At 38.4% G+C, this 22701-nt stretch overlaps 1 protein-coding gene across 5 annotated transcripts in view; it reads left to right on the forward strand.

Moving 5' to 3' along the window:
- The window catches only part of CPEB1 (cytoplasmic polyadenylation element binding protein 1), a 98489-nt gene that overhangs the window by 21292 nt on the left and 54496 nt on the right, over positions 1–22701 (forward strand). The gene's annotated exons all lie outside the window — the stretch shown is intronic.

The following is a 22701-nucleotide window of genomic DNA, read 5'->3' on the forward strand; positions in this document are numbered from 1 at the left end:
GGCTAAATGTCTGAAGGAGAGATTTCACGACAAACAGGATTTACTTGTGGTGACTGTAAAATTTATTTTTTATTTTTTTCTAGTAAATTGTTCTAACAGGAGGACAAATGGGAGAAGGGCATAGTGGGAACTAAGAATGCTGGTTGGTCTCGTCTCTTCAAACTTCCAAGAAAGTACATGTTTATTATTTTCTGTTGGTTGGTACACGTCACGTGCTAATGCCCCTTATTGTCCTTTAGCTTATGCCAAGTTAAAAACTCAGAAAATCTGCTTGATTCAACATACGTGTTCTGTTTTTCTTTGAGAAAATTCTATGAATTTTATTCCAGTATGAATGACAACCAACAATGGCTTAAATCTCACTGAGTTACCTCCAACATGCTGGGAACTTAGGCACACCTCAGGGAAATGGTGGTTTGGGTCCCAGACCACTGCAGCAAGGTGGATTTTGCAATGAAGTGAGCCAAAGGAATTTTTTGGTTTCCCAGCATATGTGGAAGCTATGCTTACATCATACTGTAGTCTGTTAAGTGTGCAATAGCATTATGTCTGGAAAATGGTATATACTGTAATTGAAAAATACTTTATTGCTAAAAAATGTTAATCATCACAGAAACCTTCAGCAAGTCCTCATTTTTTTACTGGCAGAGGGTCTTGTGTTGATGTCGCTGGCTGCTGACTTTTGAGGGTGGTGGTTGCTGAAGGTGGGGTGGCTGTGGCAGTTTGTTAAAATAAGACAACAGTGAAGTTTGCTGCATTATTCGACCCTTTCAGGAATGAGTTCTCCGTAGCAGCCAATGGGGCCTGATAGTATTTTACCTACAGTAGAACTTCTTTTAAAATTGGAGTCAATGCCATGTTACAGTGAGAAAACCAAATCTCCTCTGGGTTAGAGGACTTGTGCAGGGCTACCTAGTTAGGCAGTAAGGAGCTAATTTCAGAGGCATACCAAAGTCTGCTGTCCCAGTGCACGTTGTTTAGCATCAGGGCACTTCCTCACGCTGGGCTTCCACAGACAGCATCTTCAGGTGCCGGCAGGTGTGTACCCAGCTTTGACATCTGTGTCTGGACTGGTCTTGGGCTCCAGCAGATGCTGTGATACTGCAGGTCAGATTTCTGCTGCACCTGGGGCTTACTCCATAGAGCCTGGCCTTTGCACCTGGATCATGCTGCCCTGGCCTTGGGATGGCTTGTTTGGCTGTTGGGCGAAGTAGACATCATTATTTCATTCTGAGACATTCACAGGTTCCAGGGATGAAGACGTGGACATCTTTTTTTTTTTTTTTTAAAGATTTTATTTATTTGACAGAGAGAGATCATAAGTAGGCAGAGAGGCAGGCAGAGAGAGTGAGAGGGAAGCAGGCTCCCTGCCGAGCAGAGAGCCCGATGTGGGACTCGATCCCAGGACCCTGAGATCATGACCTGAGCCGAAGGCAGCGGCTTAAACCACTGAGCCACCCAGGCGCCCCAGACGTGGACATCTTTGAGAGACCTCATTCAGCTAGAACATCAAGTAATGATCAGCTAAACCTTGGACCTGTAGTTCAGGTCCATCCCTGCAAAATCTGGCTTGAGATTCCACATCTCTTACTATACACTTGATCCCACTGCCACAATTGGCCAAATTCATCAGAAATTCAACACAAGTAGGGAATGCCTACTTCGTGCCAATCATTGATGGCTGACTTGTTATGGCATCCTCAGAACCTCCTCTCCCATCATGGTTGGGAAACAGAAGGAAAAAACAAACTAAGCAGAGAAGTAAAATAATTGCCAGTTTTAGTAAGTGCTTTGAAGTAATAACATTTTGAGTGCCCTAGGTAGGAACTCTCTGAGGAGGCGTGTTTAAAATGGAGTCCTAAAGGGAGAGAAAGTGCTGGATCACAGAAAGAAAAGGTTGGACTAAGGCTTTTGAAGGAGCTTGGCATGTTGGAGGCACTGAAGGAAGACTAGGGTGGGGGTGGGGGGCCAGAGTGGGCAGGTATTGTGTGGGCTGCGCAAGATCCTGGGTGTTCTTGTGAGGTTGTCAGGGTCGGTGGCCACTGATATGAAAGAAATATTTGTCCTCTGAACTCTGATTTCCCATTTCTCTAACAAAAAGGTGGAGGACAAAATGGAAGCCACATCTCTGAGTGGGCTGCCTTCCCATGATGGAGAAAATGAGTGTTGACTCATCGTTTTCCTTTGTGCTTGGGAAAGGTTCCTGGCATTGCTCCTGGGTTTGCCACTGCAGCTTCTTTACAACTCAGCCTCAAAGATCACTTTCTTGCTTTAAAAATCATCATGTTCTTTGACTCACTATGTCCACATCTGAGAATGTCTCCTGAGGAGTAATAACGAAGACAAATAAGGATTTATGTGGAAGGATACTTAGAGTATCATTATGGTGGTGAAGATTTGGGAAAGAAAAAAAGAAAAACAAAAAACCCAAGTGTCTCCTAAGAGGAAAATATATTTTTGTATATTTACATGATGGAGTATTATGTAGTTATTAGAATAATACCTTTTGAGAATAATGGCTTTCTATGTTCAGTTACATAAAAATCTTTGTAATATAACATGAAATTAAGATAGAATACTAATACATATATTCACACATTCTCAATTTTGAGATGTAAAATTAATATAAAAATATAAATATTTACAGTGGAAAAAACTGGGAGTCCGCTCTCCCAAACCCTGCCTCCGCCTTGTTAGCAGCTAAGTATATGTAATATTCTCAACCTTTGCTGTCTTTGTTTGCAACAATCTTCACAGCCTCTTCACTGGGAGTCAGTCCCATCTCAAGCATCTTTGCTCATCCACAAGATGCAGCTCCTCATCATGAAAGTTTGGTCACGAAATCACAGCAGTTCAGTTCCATCTTCAGGCTCCACTTCTAGTTCTAGTTCTCTTCCTGTTTCTGCCACATCCGCAGTGACTTCTCCACGGGAATCATGGCCCCTCAGAGTCATCACTGAGGTTTGGAATCTGCGTCTTCCGAAGTTCGGTTCATGTTGATGTTCTGAATTCTTCCCATGAATCGAATGTTTTTAAGGGCATCCAGAATGGTGACTCCTTTCCAGAGGGTTTTCAGTTTACTCTGTCCAGATGCACCAGAGGAATTACTATCTATGGCAGCCGTAGTCTTACAGAATGTATTTCGTAAATAGTAAGACTTGAAATCACTCCTGGTTGCATGGGCTGCAGAATGGATGTGTATCAGCAGGTGTGCAAACCACAGCGGTCTCCTCGTACAAATCCGTCAGAGCTCGTGGGGGACCAGGTGCATGGTCAATGAGCAGTAATGTTTTGACGGCAATCTTCTGAGCAGTAGGCATCAACAGCCAGCTTGAAATATTTATTACACCGTGTTGTAAACATATGCACTGTCCAGGCTTTGTCGTTTGGTGGGTGGAGCACGGGCAGAGTGGGTTTAGTCTCATTCTGCAGGTCGCTAGGATTTTCAGTGAGCACAGGTTTCATCAGGGTGAAGTCAGCAGCTACATGAGCCCCTGACGAGACAGCCAGCCAGTCCTTCGAAGCTTTGAAGCCAGGCCCTGCCCTTCCCTCTCTAGCTGTGAACGTCCTAGATGGCATCTTCCTCTGAGAGAAGGCTGTTTCGTCTACACTGCAAATCTGTGCTGTAGGACTGTGGAGCCCCCTTCGTGAATGATCTCCGCTAGATCTTTGGGAGAACTCGCTGCAGCTTCTCCATCAGCCCTTGCTGCTTGACCTTGCAGTTTGATGTGCGGGGACGGGGTCTATCCTTAAACCTCAGGAACCAACCCTGCTAGCTTCAGACTTGTCTTCCGCAGCTTCTTCCTCTCTCTCCGCCTTCCCATAGTTGAAGAGCGTGAGGGCCTTGCTCCGGTTTAGGCTTTGGCTTAGGGGAATATTATGGCTGTCGGATCTTCCGTCCAGACCACTGAAACTTTGTCCTTATCAGCAGTAAGGCGGTTTCACTTCCTCATCATTCCTGTGTTCGCTGGAATAGCACCTGTAAGGTCCTTCCAGGACTACTACTCTGCATTCACAACTTGTCTGTTTGGGGCAGGCAGGCCGGCTTTTGTCTTATCTAGACTTTCAACACACCTTCCTCTCACTGAGCCTAGTCATTTCTAGCTTTTGATTTAAAGTGAGATGTGCGACTCTTCCTTTCACTTGAGCACTTCGATACTTAAAGATCATTGTTAGGTTATGAACTGGCCTAATTTCAATATTATCTCTCAGGGAATGGGGAGGCCCAAGGAGGGGGGAAACCAAAGGGGAATAGCTAGTTGGTGGAACAGTCAGTACACATACAACATTTAGAAATTAAGTTTGTTGTCTTGTGTGGGCATGGTTTGTGGGACCCCAAAGCAAATATGGTAGTAACATAAAAGACCACAGATCATCATAACAAATAAAATAATAATGAAAAGATTTGAAATATTCCAAGAATTACCACCATGTGACTCAGACAAGAAGTGAGCAAATGTTGTTGAAAAAATGACACTGATAGGCTTGCTAGATGGGGTTGCCATAAATCTTCATAAAAATGCAGAATCTGTAAAATGCAGTAAAACAAGATATGCCTGTATTGCCTTTTTCCATGTATTATATTTACAGGGTCTTTTAAGTCAGATCAGTGTATTTTAATCACTGTATAATAATATTTTACATAATATAAAATACAATAATATTTTACATAAATATAATATTTATCTGATCCTCTACTGGTAAATGATTTTTGCTATTGTAAACAGTGTTTTAGTGAACATCCTTGTATTATCTATCTCCTGTGCATGTAACAAGCACTTCCTGAGCCTGTCTACCTAGAAGTGAATTGCAGAGTGATTGGGTATATACTGTCTTCAAACTGTTAAGTTGCTAAATTCTTTCTCAAAGTGAATTAATCAGTTTACAGTCCTGCCAGGATTTCATGAGAGTTTATTCTTACATCCTTGTAGACCCTAATTGTTGTCATAATCCAAAATTTCAGTCAGTCTTAGGTGTAGAGCCTACTTAATTTTGTTTTTGTCTATATTGTGAAATATCTTCTACAGTTAAAAGAATACAGGTAGCATATACGATCTGGCATCACCCAGGAAAGATCTCTAGACCTCAGCCTCAGTTCTTTTCCTTTATCCTGGGCTGTTTCTTGAGATTCCATTGTATATAATTAAAAATGACTGGCTTAGATGAAGTCATGCAGGAAATGCTGTTTGGCTACATAGCTGAACTGTTCAGCGGAATACTAAATTGAATATTCTCTGCTTAGAAAAAATCCTTCTCTTTCTAAAGAGTGGTTTGGTTATCACCTCTGAGAACTTCTCACATTCCCTTGCCTCTGTTAGATGTAACGAGGTCATTCTTGACTATTTCAAATTGTTCGTTGACCCCACTGTGTGGTGTTCTAAATGTAAACATACAGAGTCTCAAAACAGGGAAGATAAGGTATAGTTCTGAAGAAGCGTACTCAGTTTGCCCATATCATAATAAACCTGCAGGAAGGTGCAAGCCCTGGCTGCAGGTTTACTTGAGAACAGACCCTGGCCATGTGCTTACTTGCTCTGATCTTGGCTAACCCTCTAAGATTATGTTTGCTGAACTGTAACACGGGAGCAATAGCTGTACCCTTCTCTAGGATTGCGGGGGGGGCGGGGGAGCTTGAATAAGTGTGTTGAATTTGTAGACTAATGTCCGTAACAGCACTTACACACCATGTGGTGGTACTGATGGTGACGGTCTGGGTATACAGAGAGAGCAGCTGTGAGAGACCGTGCTTTAGGGTCATGATGTTGAAAAGTTGGATTCCTGGTTTCTGGTTTAGACCGTCAAGGACCAGGTGTTAAACATCCTTGAGTTCCCTGCTGAGTACTGTGCAATAGGGTGGGTGTCCTTATACAATTGCTTGATGTATACATTCTCACACACTGGGTACTGAAGTTGAAAGAGGCCCTAATTTTATGTTCAAATTAGCTCTACTCTCCCCACATTGTATATTGATTGAAGTCTAGATTTTTCTTTTTTATTGTAGTAAAATAAATTTCCCATCTATTAACTACTTTTTTAAAAGATTTTATTTATTTGACAGAGACACAGCGAGAGAGGGAACACAAGCAGGGGAGTGGGAGAGGGAGAAGCAGGCTTCCCGCTGGGCAGGGAGCCTGATGCGGGGCTTGACCCCAGGACCCTGAGATCATAACCAGAGCCGAAGGCAGAGGCTTAACCCACTGAGCCACCCAGGCGCCCCCATCTTAACCATTTTTAAGTGCACAGTTCAGTGACATTAAATGCATGTACATTGTTGAGCAACAATTACCACCATTCATCCCTATAATTCTTCTTCCTGTAAAGCTGAAACTCTGTACATGTTGAACAATAACTCCCCATTCTTCCCTCCTTGCCACCCGCTGGCACCCGCCATTACGCCTTAGGTCTTCACGATTTTGTCTATTCTAAGTACCTCCTGTAAGTGGAACCATACAGTATTTGTCATTTGGGACTGGCATATGTCCCTCCCTTTTGAATCATGTCCTCAAGGTTCATCCATGTTGTGGCATTTGTCGGAATTTCCTTCCTTTTTAAGTCTGAATAATAATCTGTTATCATACATATCCCATATTTCGTATCCATTCATACATTGATTGGATGATGGGAGACTTGGTTGCTTCCACTTATTAGCAGTGCCATAAACATGAGTGTACAGATCTCTTCATGTCTGTGCTTTCAATTCTTTGAGGTATATACCAAGAGAGGTAATTGCTGGATCACATGGTAGTTCTGTTTTTAATTTTTTGAGGAATCACTGTATTGTTTTCCACAGTAGCTGTACCATTTACATTCCCACCAAGAGTGCACAAGTATTCCAGTTCCTCCACATCCACACAAACACATGTTGTTTTTTTTATAGTGCCATCCTAATGGGCATGAAGTGTTATCTTAGTTTTGATTTGCATTTCCCTTGTGATTTGAGATGTTTAAGCACCTTTTCATGTGCTTATGGCCTAGTTGTGTATCTTCTTTGGAGAAACATCTACTTAAATTCCTTTGTACATTTTTTTTCCTTTGTACATTTTTGAATCAGATTGTTTTTTGTGCATATTGCTGAATTTTAGGAGTTCTCTGTAAATTCTAGATGTTAATCCCTCATCTGATAACGTGATTTACAAATACTTTCTCCTGTTCTGTGGGATGCCTTTTTCCTCTGGAAAGTGTACAAAACTTTAAAATTTTCTTAAAATCTGATTTGCCTATTTTTTGTTTGTTACTTGTGCCTTTGGTGTTGTAGCCAAGAAACCATTGTCAAATCCAGTGTCATGAAGCTTTTGTCCTGTGTTTTCTTCTAAGGTCTTAAATTTAGGTCCTTGATCCATTTTTTAGTTAATTTTTCTCTATGGTTTTAGTTAAATATCCAACTATATTTGCATGTGTGTGTCCAGTTTTCCCAGCACCATTTGTTGAAAAGACTGCCCTTTTCCCACTGAATAGTCTTGGCATTTGATCACGTATGTAAGAATTTATTTCTGGGGTTTCTATCTAGCTCCATTAGTTCATATATCTGTCTTTATGCCAATACCACACTGTTTTGGTTACTGTAGCTTTAGATTGGGTTTTGAAATCAGGAAGTGTGAGTCTTCAGCTTTGTTCTTTTTTTTTTTTTCTTTCTTCAACATGCTTTGGTTATTCAGGGTCACTTGAGATTCCATATGAATTTTAAGATGGGTTTTTCATTATGTATTTTGGATATTAATCCCTTACCAGACATGATTTTCAAATATTCTTCTATTTGGTAGGTAACTTTCATTTTGTTGATAGTTAAAATGTTTATAGTAATGTATTCCCATGTGTGTATTTTAGCTTTTGTTGCCTTTGCTTTTGGTGTTGGGTTTTTCTGTTTCTGCAGCACTGTCATTGGGATTTTGATATGTATTGCATTGAATCTGCAGTTTGCTTTGGGTTGTATTGACATTTTAACAGTATTAAGTCCTCCAATCCATGTAATGTACATGAGATATGTTACCATTTATTTATGTTGTCTTTAGCTTATTGTTTTCTTAGTTATTTTCTTATTTTTCATTGCACAAGTCTTTCACTTCTTTGGTTGAGTCAGTTCCTAAGTATTTTTTCTGATGCTTTTCTAGATGGAATAGTTTTTGTAATTTCCTTTTTAGAGTGTGCATTGTATATAGAAGTGCAACTGATTATTTTATGTTGACTTTGTATCCTGATACTTAGCTGAATTTATTTATTCTAAGGGGAGTTTTTTGTGGACTCTTCGGGGTTTCAACATATAATCGTATCATTTACAAACAGAGGTAATTGTACTTCTTCTTTTCCAATTTGGATGCCTTTTATTTCTTTTCCTAGACTAACTATTCTTGCTAGAACTTCCATTATGTTGAATCAAAGTGGTAAAAGTAGGCACCCTTATTTTTTTTTCCTGATCTTAAAGGAAAAACTTTTAGTATCCCACCATTGAGTAGTATGTTTGCTATGTTTTTTTTTAATATAAAGCTTTTATTATGTGAAGGTATATTTCCTTTTATTTCTATTTTGTTGAGTGATTTTTTTGTCATGAAAGTATGTTGTCAGATACCTTTCCACATCAAGTGAAATCGTCATGTGGTCATGTGGGGTTTTTTTTCTTTCATTTGTTGATGTGGCATATAGATTTTTTGTACATTGAGCCATCCTTACTTTTCAGGAACAAATCCTATTTGGCCACAGTGTGTAATCCTTTTAGTGCAATGTGGAGTTGTTTGCTAGCTAGTATTTTGTTGAATTTTTTTTTCTTTTCTTTTTTTTTTAGAGAGAGCGAGAGCGAGTGTAAGCAGGCAGAGGCAGAGAGAGAAGCAGGATCCCCACTGAGCAAGGAACCTGATGCGGGACTCGATCCCAAGACCCTGGGATCATGACCTGTGCCAAAGGCAGTGGCTTAACCAACTGAGCCACCCAGGCGCCCCCAGTTTTTATTTTTTAATCAATGTTCATGAAGGATGTTGGTTTGCAGTTTGCTTATAGTGTCTTTGGTATCAGGATTATGCTGCTTTCATAGAATGAGTTGAGAAGTGTTCCCTGCTCTTTAGTTTTGGGGGAAAGTTTGAGAAGGGTTGGTATTAGCTCTTCTTTAAATGTCTGATAGAGTCCACCCGTGAAGCCATCAGGTCCGGGGCTTTTCTTTGTTGGAAGATATTTAGTTGTTGATTCAGATCGTCTATTTCTTTGTGATTTAGTCTTGGTAAGTTTTGTGTTTCTAGGAATTCACCTGTTTCATTTAGATTTTTCAATTTTTTTTTTTGATGTATAGTTCATAGTACTCTTTCACAATCCTTTTTGTTTCTGTAGGGTAGGTGGTACTTTCCCCACATTTGTCATTGATTTTAATAGTTGGATCTTCTCTCTTATAGTTCATTTGCCAAAGATTTGTCCATTTTGTTGATCTTTTCAAAGAACCAACTTCTGGTTTTATTGGGGTTTTTTTTGTTTGTTTGTTTTGTTTTTTTTTTTGTCTCTTATGTTGTTTATCTCTGCTCTTATTTCCCTTCTAGATTTGGGCTTAGTTTGTTGCTCTTTTAGCTTATTACCTTGTAAAGTTAGGTTGTTGATTTGAGATTTGTGTTTTGATGAAAGCATTTATAGCTATAAATTTCCTTCTTACCGCCACTTTTGTTGTGTTCCGCGGTTTGGGTATGTTGTTCTTTCATTTTCATTTGTCTCTAATTATTCCCTAACTTCCTTTGTGCTTTCTACTTTGGTCCATTGGTTGTTTAAAATATGTTGTTTAAAAAAATGTTTGATTTCTGCAGTTTTGTGAATTTTCCAGTTTTACTTTTATTATTGACTTCTAGCACCATCTGTGGTAGTCAGAGAAGATACTTCATATGATATATATCTTTTTTAATCTATCGAGGCTTAATTTGTGGTCTAACATACAGTCTATCCAAGAAAATGTCCTATGTGCACCTGAGGAGAATGTGTATTCATTGTTGTTGGGTAGAATGTTCTGTGTATGTCAGATCTGGCTGGTTGATTGTGTTAAGTCTTGTAGTTCCTTCTTTAAATACCTCCTTTTTGGTTTTTCTATCCATTATTGTGAATGGGATATTGAAGTATTGAACTCTTGTAGACTTTTTCTCCTCAATTCTGTCAGTATTTGCTTCATACATTCGGATGGGTCAGTAATTAGGTATGTAAATCTTTATAATTTTTGTATTTTGATGCTTTGAACCTTCTAATTGAACATTCTTCTTAGTCTCTTGTAACCTTTTTTGGTTTAAATCTATTTGTCTGGTATTAGTATATCTACTCTGCTCTCTTTTGGTTTTTATTTGCATAGAATACATCTTTCTGTCAGTTCACTTTCAACCTGTCTTTGTGTCTTTGGGTCTTGAGTCTTTTGTAGACATCATGTGGGTGGGTCATGTGTTCTTATCCATTCTGCCAGCCTCTCTCTCTCTCTCTCTTTTTAAAGTAAGCTCCATGTCCAGTGTGAAGCCCAGTACGGGCCTTGAACTCACAACCCTACTATCAAGACCTGAGCTGAGGTCAAGAGTTGGACACCTATCTGACTGAGCCACCCAGGCACCCCAATCTCTTTCGATTGGAGAGTTTAATCCATTTACATTTAACTACTTATAAGGAGGGACTTCTGTCATTGTGTTGTTTTCTATATGTCTTACAGCTTTTTTTGCTTCTCATTTCTTATATTAATGTCTTCTTTTATCTTGATTTTTTTTTGGTAGTGAGATCTTTAAATCGCTTTCCTTTTTCCTTTTTGTGTATTCTATAGTTTTTTTCTTTGTGGTTACTATGCCATGGTTACATTTGACATCATAAATTTATAACACTCTAATTTGGATTTATACTAGCTTAATTTCAATAGCATATAAAACCTTTGCTCTTTTACAAGTCTCTACTCACCCGTTTCAGTTGTTGTGACAAGATTAATCTTAATGTAGAAAACAAGATATCAAACTACAAACCAAAGGTACAGTCATACTAATTTTCACAGTAATTGTTCTGTTTCTTTAAATGCAGTAGTCTTTGAAAGCACATGGAAACAAGTTATAAACCATTATTACAATGATACCTGCTTTTTAAAAATTTCAGTATCATTGGGATGCCTGGGTGACTCAGTTGGTTAAGCCATTGCCTTTGGCTCAGGTCGTGATCCTGGGGTCCTGGGATCAAGTCCCGCATTGGGTTCCTTGCTCGGCGGGGAGCCTGCTTCCCCCTCTCTCTCTGCCTGCCTCTCTGCCTGCTTGTGTGTTCTCTCTCTCTCCGACAAATAAATAAAATCTTTAAAAAATAAAAAAATAAAAATTTCAATATCATTAACTTACAGTATTATAGTAGTTTCAGGTGCACAATATAGTAATTTAGCACTTCCATACATTACTCAGAGCTCATGATAAGTGTGGTATTAGTCCATTTTTTTTTACTCTTTAAAAAATTAACATAATGTATTATTTGTTTCAGGAGTACAGGTCTGTGATTCATCAGTCTTACACGATTCATAGTGCTCACCATAGCACATACCCTTCCCAATGTCCATTATTTAATTCACTTTTTCTATTCCTTTTCCCACATACCTCCCATTGGGCAACCACCAGTATATTCTGTGTTGAAATGTCTGTTTTCTTTAGTTTTTTTTTTCATTGTTTCTTAAATTCCACATATGAGTAGAATCATAGAGCATTTGTCTCTCTCTGACTTCTTTTGCTAAGCATTATATTCTCTAGTTACATCCATGTCATTGCAAATGACAAGATTTCATTCCTTTTTATGGCTGAGTAGTATTCCATTACAATGACACCTGCTTTTGTAATTGCCCACGTGATTACTCTTGTGGAGATGTTCATTTCTCCATGTGGCTCCGGGTTACAGTTGAGTGTCCTTTCATTTCATTATGCAGAACACCCTGGAGCCTGTTTGCAGGTCTACCTAATGGTCATGAACTTCCTCACCTTTTGTTTGTATGTCTTAAATTCTTCCTCACTTTTGAAGGACAGTGTTTGTGGGTATAGGAATTTTAGTTACTATTTTTTTTTCTTTTTAGCACTTTGAACATATGGGCCCATAGATTTCTGGCCTCAAAAAAAAATTTTTTTTTTTAAAGATTTTATTTATTTGAAAGAGATCACAAGTAGGCAGAGAGAGAGAGAGGAGGAAGCAGGCTCCCTGCCAAGCAGAGAGCCCGAAGCGGGACTCGATCCCAGGACTCTGGGATCATGACATGAGCCGAAGGCAGAGGCTTAACCCACTGAGCCACCCAGGCGCCCCGGCCTCAAAAATTTTTGATGAGACTCTGTTGACTGTCTTACTGAGCATCCTTGAATATGGTGATTGGCTTCTCCCTGCTGCTTTTAAGATTCTCTTTGTCTTTTTTTTTTTTTAAGATGTTATTTATTTATTTGACACAGAGAGAGAGATCACAAGTAGACAGGCAGTCAGGGAGAGAGGGGGAAGCAGGCTCCCCACTGAGCAGAGAGCCCGGTGCCGGGCTCCATCCCAGGACCCTGAGATCATGACCTGAGCTGAAGGCAGAGACTTAATCCATTGAGCCACCCAGGCACCCCTCTTTTTCTTTTTCTTTTTCTTTTTTTTTAAGATTTTACGTATTTATTTGACAGATAACATACAGAGGGAGAAGCAGGCTCCCTGCTGAGCAGGGAGCTTGATGTGGGGCTCAATTCCAGGACTGTGGGATCATGACCTGAGCCAAAGGCAGATGCCAAACCAACTCAGCCACCCAGGAGTCCCTTTCTTTGTCTTTTGAAAATATGATTATACTGTACCTCAATGTGGTCTCTGAATTCATCTGACTTGGGGTTATTTTGTGCTACTTCAGGGTTCATGCTCATTTTCATCCTATTTTAGAAATTTTAGGCCATTATTTCTTCAGGTACACTCTCTGCCTCCTTTTATTCTGTTTTCCTGGAGGCTCCCATGATGCTTATATTAGTCTTCCTAATGGTATACCACATCTGTCCCCAAGGAGCTGTTCTCTGAAATCTTTTTTTTTTTTTTTTTTTTTAAGATTTTATTTATTTATTTCACAGACACAAGTAGGGAGAGAGCCTGGGATCATGACCTGAGCCGAAGACAGTGGCTTTAAGCCACTGAGCCACCCAGGTGCCCCTCTTCGCAATCTTTTTTATTTCTTTCTTCGGCCTTGATCATTTCCATTTTCCATTGTTCTGTCTTAAAGTTCACTGATTATTTCTTCTGCCTGCTTGAATCTGCCTTTGAATCCCTTTAGTGAAAATTACATTTCAGATATTGCACTATTCAGCTACAGGATTTTGGGGTTTTTTTTTTGTTTTGTTTTGTTTTTGTTTTTTGGAGGTTTTTTTTTTTTTGCTGCTTTGTAGGTTTTCTCTTTCTTTATTAACATTTCCATTTTGTTCACATGTTTTCTTGACTTAATCCACATCTTTCTTTTATTACTTTATGATCTTTAAAACCACTCTTGGGGGGCCTGGGTAGCTCAGTGGGTTAAAGCCTCTGCCTTCTGCTCAGGTCATGATCTTGGGGTCCTGGGATCGAGCCCCACATCGGGCTCTCTGCTCGGCGGGGAGCCTGCTTCCCTCTCTCTCTGCCTGCCTCTCTGCCTACTTGTGATCTCTGTCTGTCAAATAAATAAAAATCTTAAAAAAAAAAAAAAAACACCACTCTTACCTTCTAGAGTCTTTTTTTTTTTTTTTTTAAAGATTTTATTTATTTATTTGACAGACAGAGATCACAGGGAGAGAGACAAGCAGAGAGGAGGAAGCAGGCTTCCTGCCGAGCAGAGAGCCCGATTAGATGCAGAACTCGATCCCAGGACCCCGGGATCATGACCTGATCTGAAGGCAGAGGCTTTTAACCCACTGAGCCACCCAGGCGCCCCTCTTCTAGGGTCTTTTCAGGGACAGTCTTACTGATTTCTTTTCCTTTGAATAGGCCGTACTTGTTTCTTTGTGTGCCTTTCGGTTTGTTTGTTGAACACTGGATAATAACGTAACTCTGGACAACAGATTCCTTGCCTTTCCCAGCGTTTTCTTTTGTTTTTTTGTTTTTGGGGTTTTTTTGGTTAATATTTTTGCTGGGCTTTGTTTCATTTTTTGGCTTTAGTTCTGTGGTTTGTAGTTCTATTTATTTTTGGTTGTTGTAGGCAGTCTTTCTGTTGAGGATCAGCCTGAGGCATGTTTATACTTGGGTGTGATCCCAGGTCTTTCCTGAGCCTTTACCTGAGCATGTGCAGGCACTTTGTAATTTTTTCCAGATAGATGGTTATCTTAGAGTGTCCTAGCCATTGTCTGGCTCCTGTAGGGAGAAAAAGTGGGACATGAAGGGGGGAACATGGCACCTCCTGTTTGAATGCCCTGGAAGCTACTTCAGCTGGAGGGAGAGGTCCTGCAGTGCTGGGGGAGGAGCAGCAGCACTGTCTGTTTCTGTGTTGGCTCCCCTGTGGTCAGTGCTCAGAGTGCATATCCCCGATATTTGGATGATCAGGTCTTTTTTACCCACCTTAACTCCTCCAGACCATATGCAGGCTGCTCCAGGAACATGTGCAGATATATAGCTGGTGGCCGGAGTGAGTGTAGCTGCTGCTGAGACGGGAACTGAAATTGACCAAAACTGATGCAGTCTGTCCTCAAGTTTTAAGCCTTCATCAGATTCCAGAGTTCTGAAATAGCTACATAGGGGCCTGGGGGGCTCAGTCAGTTACACGGATGACTCTTGGTATTGGCTCAGGTCACAATCTGAGGGTGGTGAGATCAAGCCCCACATTGGGCTCTGGGCTAGGTGTGGAGCCTGCTTAAGATTCTCTCTCTCCCTCTCTGTGCTGCCCACTCCCCCAGCACATGCATGGACTTTCTCTCTCAAAAAAAATAATAAAATTTTGAAAATAGTTACATCACATTGATTGTGTTAGCTCAATTGCTGGTGCTTTCTATACCTCCATCTTCTGAAAATCCTCTTAGCATCTAGGGTTTTAGTTTTGTATGTTTACACATCATCACTTATTTTGGCTTTATTTATACTGGTTTTTTAGATTATTTATTGTTATTGTTGTTTTTTTATTTTTGAACCAGTTTCCTTGACTTTTCAAATCATGCAGCATAGCACACATGTATAGGATATTGCTAAAACCATTGTTTTACTCTACTAAGCATATAGTAAGCACCCACATAGCCTTTAGCTAGGTCAAGAAATAGAACATTATTGGACACCTGGGTGGCTCAGTTGGTTAAGCAGTGGCTCACAATTTCAGTTTGGGTCATGATCTCAGGGTTTGGGGATTGGGCCCTGTGTCAGGCTCTGTACTCAGCAGGAAGTCTGTTCTCCTTCTTCTTTTTTTAGAGTTTATTTATTTATTTGACAGACAGCGATCACAAGTAGGCACAGAGGCAGGCAGAGAGAGTGGGGGAAGCAGGTTCCCTGCTGAGCAGAGAGCCCAATGCGGGGCTCTATCCCAGGACCTTGGGATCATGACCTGAGCGGAAGGCAGTGGCTTAACCCACTGAGCCACCCAGGCACCCAGAAGTCTGTTTTTCTTGAGGACTCTTCCTCTGCCTCTTCCCTTGCTTGCTTGAGTGCTCTCTATCTCTCTCTAAAATAAATAAATTAAAAAAAAAACAGAACATTACCAATACTCTGGAAGTTCCCCATGTTTCTTTAATGATCATATCTCCATCTTCAGATAGAACCATTTTCCTGTGGATTTTCTCTAGTATTTCATCCCCATGCATATATCCCTAAAAAGTATTTACATTTTGAACTTTATTCCATACTGCATTCTTTTATGACTGCTTTGTTTATGAAACTGATCTGTGTTGTATGCAACTATAGTTAAAATTGATGGATATATTTAGCATTATAAAATATTTCATAACTTACTGTTTCTAATGTTCAACTTTTGGGCTGTTGCTAGTGTTTGGCTGTTAAACAGTGGTGTCATGAATGTTCTTGTGGGTGAGTCCCGGTACACAAATTCTCTAACATCTAGGAATGAATATCTTCAAAATCAATACACAATCCTTAGCCTTTCCCAAAGAGGTTGTACCAGTTTATTTCCCCACCAGCAGAGAATATATCTGCGCCAGAGGCTTCACACCCTAGCCAGCTGTTGACATGTCATTCTTTTCCATGGAGCTGTTCTTATGCGGTGTAATGCCTCAGGTGGTTTTAACTTTTGTATTTTCCTGATTTCACTGCAGTTCAGCATTTTTAGGCCTTTATTGGTGATTTTGAATATTCTGCAACAAGTTTGCACGGGTTTTTGTGCCCTTTTTTCAGTTGGGAGAATCAGACTTGTAGGGCATTCTTTATTGTGGAGTGGAGTCCTTTGTCAGATCTATGCACTGCTAATATCTCCAACTTACTGGCTTTTTAGTCTTCTAGTGTTGTCTTTTGATGAACACGAGCTCTTCATTTTAAGATAGTTCCAGTTTATTGAGCTTTATCTTTACTGTCAGCATTTGAATGCTGTATTTAAGAAATCTTTTTTGAGGAAATGGTATTTTTTGTGTTCTCTTTCAGGAGCTGTCTTGGTTGATTTTTTTTTAGATAATATCAAACAGAATTATAAATTTTTTCCTTAATTGTTTGCTAGCACCTAGAAAGAATAGCTTTTTGTATATTGATAATGTATTCAGTGATCTTGCTGAATTTACTTAAAAATACTAGTAGTTTTAGAGTCCTGTGGATTTTCTACATACACAGTTGTCTGCAAATTATGAATGTTTTGTTCTTTCTTTCCAGTCCTACTTTTTTTCCAGTAACTTACTTCAGTGGTTTAGATTACACAGAAGAGCATTGAATAGAAATGATAATAACAAGCCCATGTGTGTTATTGCTAGTTTTGTGGAAAGGGTTACAGGAATGGAAATCTTCAGCATTTCATTAATGTTTTAGCTGAAAATTTGGAGATTTTTTTTTAATCTGATTAAGGAAATTTCAAAGTTGGTGGAATGTGTGTGTTTTAAATCATGAATGGGTCTTTTTTTTTTTTTTGAAGATTTTATTTATTTATTTGACAGAGCGATCACAAGTAGGCAGGGAGGCAGGCAGAGAGAGAAGGGGAAGCAGGCTCCCTGCTGAGCAGAGAGCCTGATGCCAGGCTTGATCCCAGGACCCTGAGATCATGACCTGAGCCGAAGGCAGATGCCTAACCCACTGAGTCACCCAGGCGCCCCCATGAATGAGTCTTAAATTTAGTTTTCATTGGTATTTATTTGATTTTTTTCACTTATTATACAAGTATGAGAACATTCAGGAAAGAATACCAAAATAAAACCAACTTGACATTCCCAGAATAAACCCAATTTGGTCATAATATATTTTATTTCGTATATTGCTGAATTTGGTTTGCAAATGTTTCCTTTATGATTTTTGTATCCATGCAGGTAAGAGATTAGGTTGTAGTTTTCTTTCCTTAAAATATCCTCGGTAACAAGGTTATGCTAGCCTTTTGAAACAAACTGGGAATTTTTTTTCCTTTTCTTTGGAAGAGCTTATATAAAATTTATAGTGTGCCTACTTAAATTTGGCATAATTTAGTGGTTAATCCACCTGAGCCTGGAGTGTTTGTATTGTTTTTTGAAGAAAGGGTCTAAATTATGGATTCAGTTTCTTTAATAGAGACAGAATTATTCATACTTTGTTTCTTCTTTCGAGTTTTTCTAGGAATTTCTCCCAATTCCATTGAAAAATTGAAATTCATTGGCATAAACTTATGTATAATAGGCTTTTAATGTTTTAGAATTATCAGTATTTTTTCTTTTTTTATTGAGATGCAGTTGATGTACAGCATACTAATTTCAGGCATACAACATAATGGTTTTGTGTTTGAACATACTGCAAAATGATCACTAGATCATTTAAGTCTAGTAAATCTCCATTACCATACAGAAAGAATTTTTTTCTAGTGAAGAGAATTTTTAAGATTTACTCAGCAACTTTCAAATATGCAGTATAGTATTAATGTAGTCACCATCTGTACATTATATCCCCATGACTTATTTATTTTATATCTGGAAGTTGGTACCTTTGGACTCCCTTCCTCCATTTAACCCCTCCTGCTGCCACTGGCAACCACTGCTCTGTTCTCTGAATTTATTTTGTTTTTGTTTTGTAGATTTCATATATAAGTGAGATCACACAGTATTTGTCTTTCTCTGACTTACTTGGCATAATGCCCTCACATTCCATCCAGGTTATTGCAAATAGCAAGATTTCAGTACTTTTTTATTGCTTAATGATATTCTATTACATTTGTGTAGCCTGTCTTCTTTATCCCTTCATCCATTGATGGACACTTAGATTGTTTCCATATCTTGGCTATTGTAAATAGTGCCGTAGTGAACATCGGAGTGCATATATCTTTTTGAGTCAGTTTCGAGTTAGTTTTCCTTTTCTTCAGATAAATATACATAAGTGGAATTGCTGGGTCATATGATATTTCTGTTTTTAATTTTTTGAGGAACTTTCACACCATTTTCCATAGTGACTGTATCAGTTTGCATTCCTACCAACAGTACAAGTGTTCCCTTTTCTTCGCATCCTTATTAGTGATTGTTACTTTTTTCTTTTTTTTTTTTTTTTGATAATAGCCATTCTAACTGCTGTGGGGTTAGAATGGGGTTAGATAATCTGATTGTGGTTTTGATTCATGTTTTCTCAATGACTTAGTAGTAGTTGAGTATCTTTTCATGCTCTGTTGGCCATCTGTCTTTTTTTTTTTTCCCCCAAAAAAATACCTGTTCAGATCCTCTGCCTGTTTTTTTTTTTTTTTAAGATTTTTTTTATTTATTTGACAGAAATCACAAGAGAGGCAGGCAGAGAGAGAGGAAGGGAAGCAGGCTCTCTGCTGAGCAGAGAGCCCGATGTGGGACTCGATCCCAGGACCCTGAGATCATGACCTGAGCCGAAGGCAGCGGCTTAACCCACTGAGCCACCCAGGCGCCCTCCTCTGCCAGTTTTAATTGGATTAGTCCATTGAAATTCCATTGAATTTCCATTTTCAATTCCATTGAAAACTACATGTTAGTTTTTTGCTGTTGAGTTGTGTGAGTTCTTACATATTTTGGATAGTAACTCCTTAAAGATACATGATTTTCAAATATTTTCTCCCACTTAGTAGGTTTCCTTTTCATTTTGTTGATGATAGAATTCTTGACATTTCTTGACATTGATTTGTGCTTCTTTTTTCTTTTTCAGGTTTATTAATTTTTTTAAAAAGAGGAAGTTGTGACTTTGATTATTCCCCCCCACTCTCTAATACTTTGCTTTTATGTCATCAATTTTTTTCTTCCTGATAGTTTTATTTAGTTTAATTTACAGTTCTTTTTCTAACTTCTCAAAATAGAAGTGTTTTGGTAATATTTTTGGAGGTAAAGTTTGTATATAATATGTCCATATTTAAAACTTTTACAATTTAGTGGTTTCAGTATATTCATAAAATTGTGAAATCATCACCACTAATTTGAGAATCTTTTCATTTCCCAAAAAGAAAACAACCCTTCGTCATGACTCTCCTTTACTATTTCCCTGTTCTCTGGCAGTTGCTAGTCTTTTGGTCCCTATGGATTTTTCCTACCTTAGATATTTCATGTAAATGGAATGAGGTAATATGCAGTCCTTTATGTTTGGCTTTCCCCACTTGGAGTAGTATTTTCAACATGCATCTGTATTTACCATGAATCAGTACATAATTCCTTTTTCTGGCTGAGTAATATTCCATTGTATAGATATGTCACATTTTCTTTATCCATTCATCAGCTGGTGGATATTTGGCTTGTTTACATTTTTCGGCTATTACAAATAATACTTTTAAGAATATTTACTATGGAAGTTATATACCTAGGAATTAATTTTTGGATCATATGGTATCTCAGTGTTTAACTTTTTGAGAAATTGCTTATCTGTTTTCCAAAGCAGCTACAACCATTTTACATTGCCACCAGCAATGTATGAGGGTGATTTTTTTTTTAAGATTTTATTTATGTATTTGACAGGGAGAGAAATCACAAGTAGGCAGAGGGGCAGGTGGGGGGGTGGGGAGCAGGCTCCCCACTGAGCAGAGAGCCTGATGAGGGCCTTGATCCCAGGACCCTGAGATCATGACCTGAGCCGAAGGCAGAGGCCCAACCCACTGAGCCACCCAGTCGTCCTGAGGGTGATTTTTTTCCCCATATTCTTATCAGTACTTTTTATTTTTTATACTATAGCCAAACTAGTGGGTGGTGAAGTGGTATTTAATTAATTATGGTTTTAATTTCTGTAATGATAATCTATTTAACCATGTATATTTTCTTCGAACACATATCCCTTTCAGTCCTTTTTGTTTATCTAAAAATTAGGTAATTTTTTTTTTTTTACTGTTGAACTTACAAAAGTTCTTTATGTATTCTACATGTTAGACCCTTATCAAATATGGTTTGCAGATATTTTGTACATTCTTTGAGTTGTCTTTTAGCTTTCTTGATAGTGTCTTCCCTTTAGCACAGGGTTTTCTTGCTTCAGTTATTACAATTAGAATGAAAAGATTCATTTTGAGTTGATTTTTGCATATGGTGTGAAGAATGGGTTTAAATTCATTTTTTGGCATGTAGATATTCACTTGTCCAAGAACTATTTGATGAAAAGAGTATTCTATCCTCTTTGAATGGTCTATAAGCATGAAGGTCTATAAGCATCCTTATAGAAAATCAGTTGGCCATAAATGTAAGGATTTATTTCTGAACTCTCAGTTCTGTTCCATTGATCTATGTCCATCCTTTAGCCTGTACCACACAGTCTTCACTATTATAGCTTTGTGTAGTCAGCTTTGAAATCAAGGAGTGTGAGTCTTCCAACATAAATTGTTCTGGGTATTCATGGTCACTTGCAATTCCATCTGAATTTTAAGATCGGCTTGTCAGTTTATGCAAAGAAGACAGTTGGGCCTTTGAATCTGTAGATCAGTTTAGAAAGTATCGACATCTTAATATTAAGTCTTTCAATCCATGAACATGAAGTGTCTATTTAGTTTCTTTCAAGAATGTTTTATAGTTTTCTTTGTACAAGTCTTGTCCTGTATTTGTAAATATGTTTATTCTTTTTTTATTCTGTTGTAAATTATTAATTTCATTTTCAGATTATTCATTGCTAGTATATAAAAATATCATTGATTTTTGTTTGTTGATCTTGTACCCTACCACTTTACTGAAATCCTTTAACCCTAATTGTTTTGTGTGTGTGGATTCCTTAGGATTTTTTTTATGTCCAAGATCATGTCATCTTTGAATAACATTAAACTTTTTCTTTTCAGTCTGATGTTTTCTATTTCTTTTTCCTGCCTAGAGTCCCTGGCTAGAACCTTTGTACAGTTTTGAATAAAAGTGACAAGAGTAGACATTTTTGTCTTGTTCCAGCCTTATAGGGAAGCGTTCAGTCTTTGACCATTACGTATGATGTTAGCTATGGAGTTTTGTAGAAGCTCTTTATCAGGTTGAGGTTATTCCCTTCTGTTGCTGGTTTTTTGAATTTTATTTTGATCATGAAAAGATGTTCAATTTTGTAAATTTTTGTCAAGATAATCATGTAAGTTTTGTTTTTTTATTAATATGGTATATTTCACTGCTTGAATTTTATGTTAAACCAACCTTGCATTCTTGGAAAAAGTCTAATTTGGTCATGTTGTGTACAGTTCTTTTCATACACTGTTGCATTTGGTTTGCTAGTATTTTGTTGAGGATTTTTATTTGTATTGATAAGGTCTATAGGTCCTATGATTTTCTTGTGATGTCTTTGTTTGCTTTTGGTATCAGGGCAGTATTGGCCTTATTACTGAGTTGTAAGGTGTTGTCTCTTGGGCATTTTTTTCGTAAGACTTTACAAAGAATTGGTATAATTTCTTTTTTTAAGCCTTTGGTAAGTTCACCAATGAAGCCGTATGGTCATGGACTTTCTTTGTGGGAAGTTTTGATCCGTAGTTCAGGTTTTTTCCTCACTATAGGTCTACTCAGATTGTTTCTTTTTGTATCAGTTTTGGCAGTTTGTTTTTGTAGGGATTTGTTCATTTCTCTTAAGTTTTCTAACTGGTAGGCATACAGTTTTCCCCTTTCTATTTCTGTAAGGTTGGTAGTAGTGATGCCCACACTTTCATTTCTGATTTTAGTAATTTGAGTGTTTGATCTTTTTCATGGTCAGTCTGACTCAAGATTTGTTAGTTTCGCAGATGTTTTCAAAGAACCAGCTTTGGATATTGTTGATTTTTTTTTTCTTTTTAAGATTTATTTATCTGAGAGAAAGCACAAGCAGGAGTGGCAGAAAGGGAAAGAGAATCCCAAGCAAGCTCCCCACTGAGCAGGGAGGCCCATGTGGGCTGGATCCCAGAACCCTAGGACCATGACCTGAGCCGAAACTAAGAGCTGGATGCTCAACCAGTTGTACCACCCTGGGGCCCCATTGTTGAATTTTCTTTATAGTTTTTCTAGTCTTCATTTCACTTATTTCTCCTTTAATCTTTTTTACTTTTCCTACTTTTTGTTTTTACTTTTATTCTGAAGGCAGAATGCTTGGGTTATTGATTTAAGGTTGTCTTATTTATTTATTTTAAAGATTTTTCTTTATTTATTCAACAGAGATCACAAGTAGGCAGAGAGGCAGGTGGAGAGAGAGGGGGAAGCAGTCTCCCCACTGTGCAGAGAGCCCAATGTGGGGCCCTATCCCAGGACCCTAAGATCACAACCCAAGCCAAAGGCA

The sequence above is a fragment of the Meles meles genome, chromosome 6 (assembly GCF_922984935.1).
Source record: "Meles meles chromosome 6, mMelMel3.1 paternal haplotype, whole genome shotgun sequence".
NCBI lineage: Eukaryota > Metazoa > Chordata > Mammalia > Carnivora > Mustelidae > Meles > Meles meles.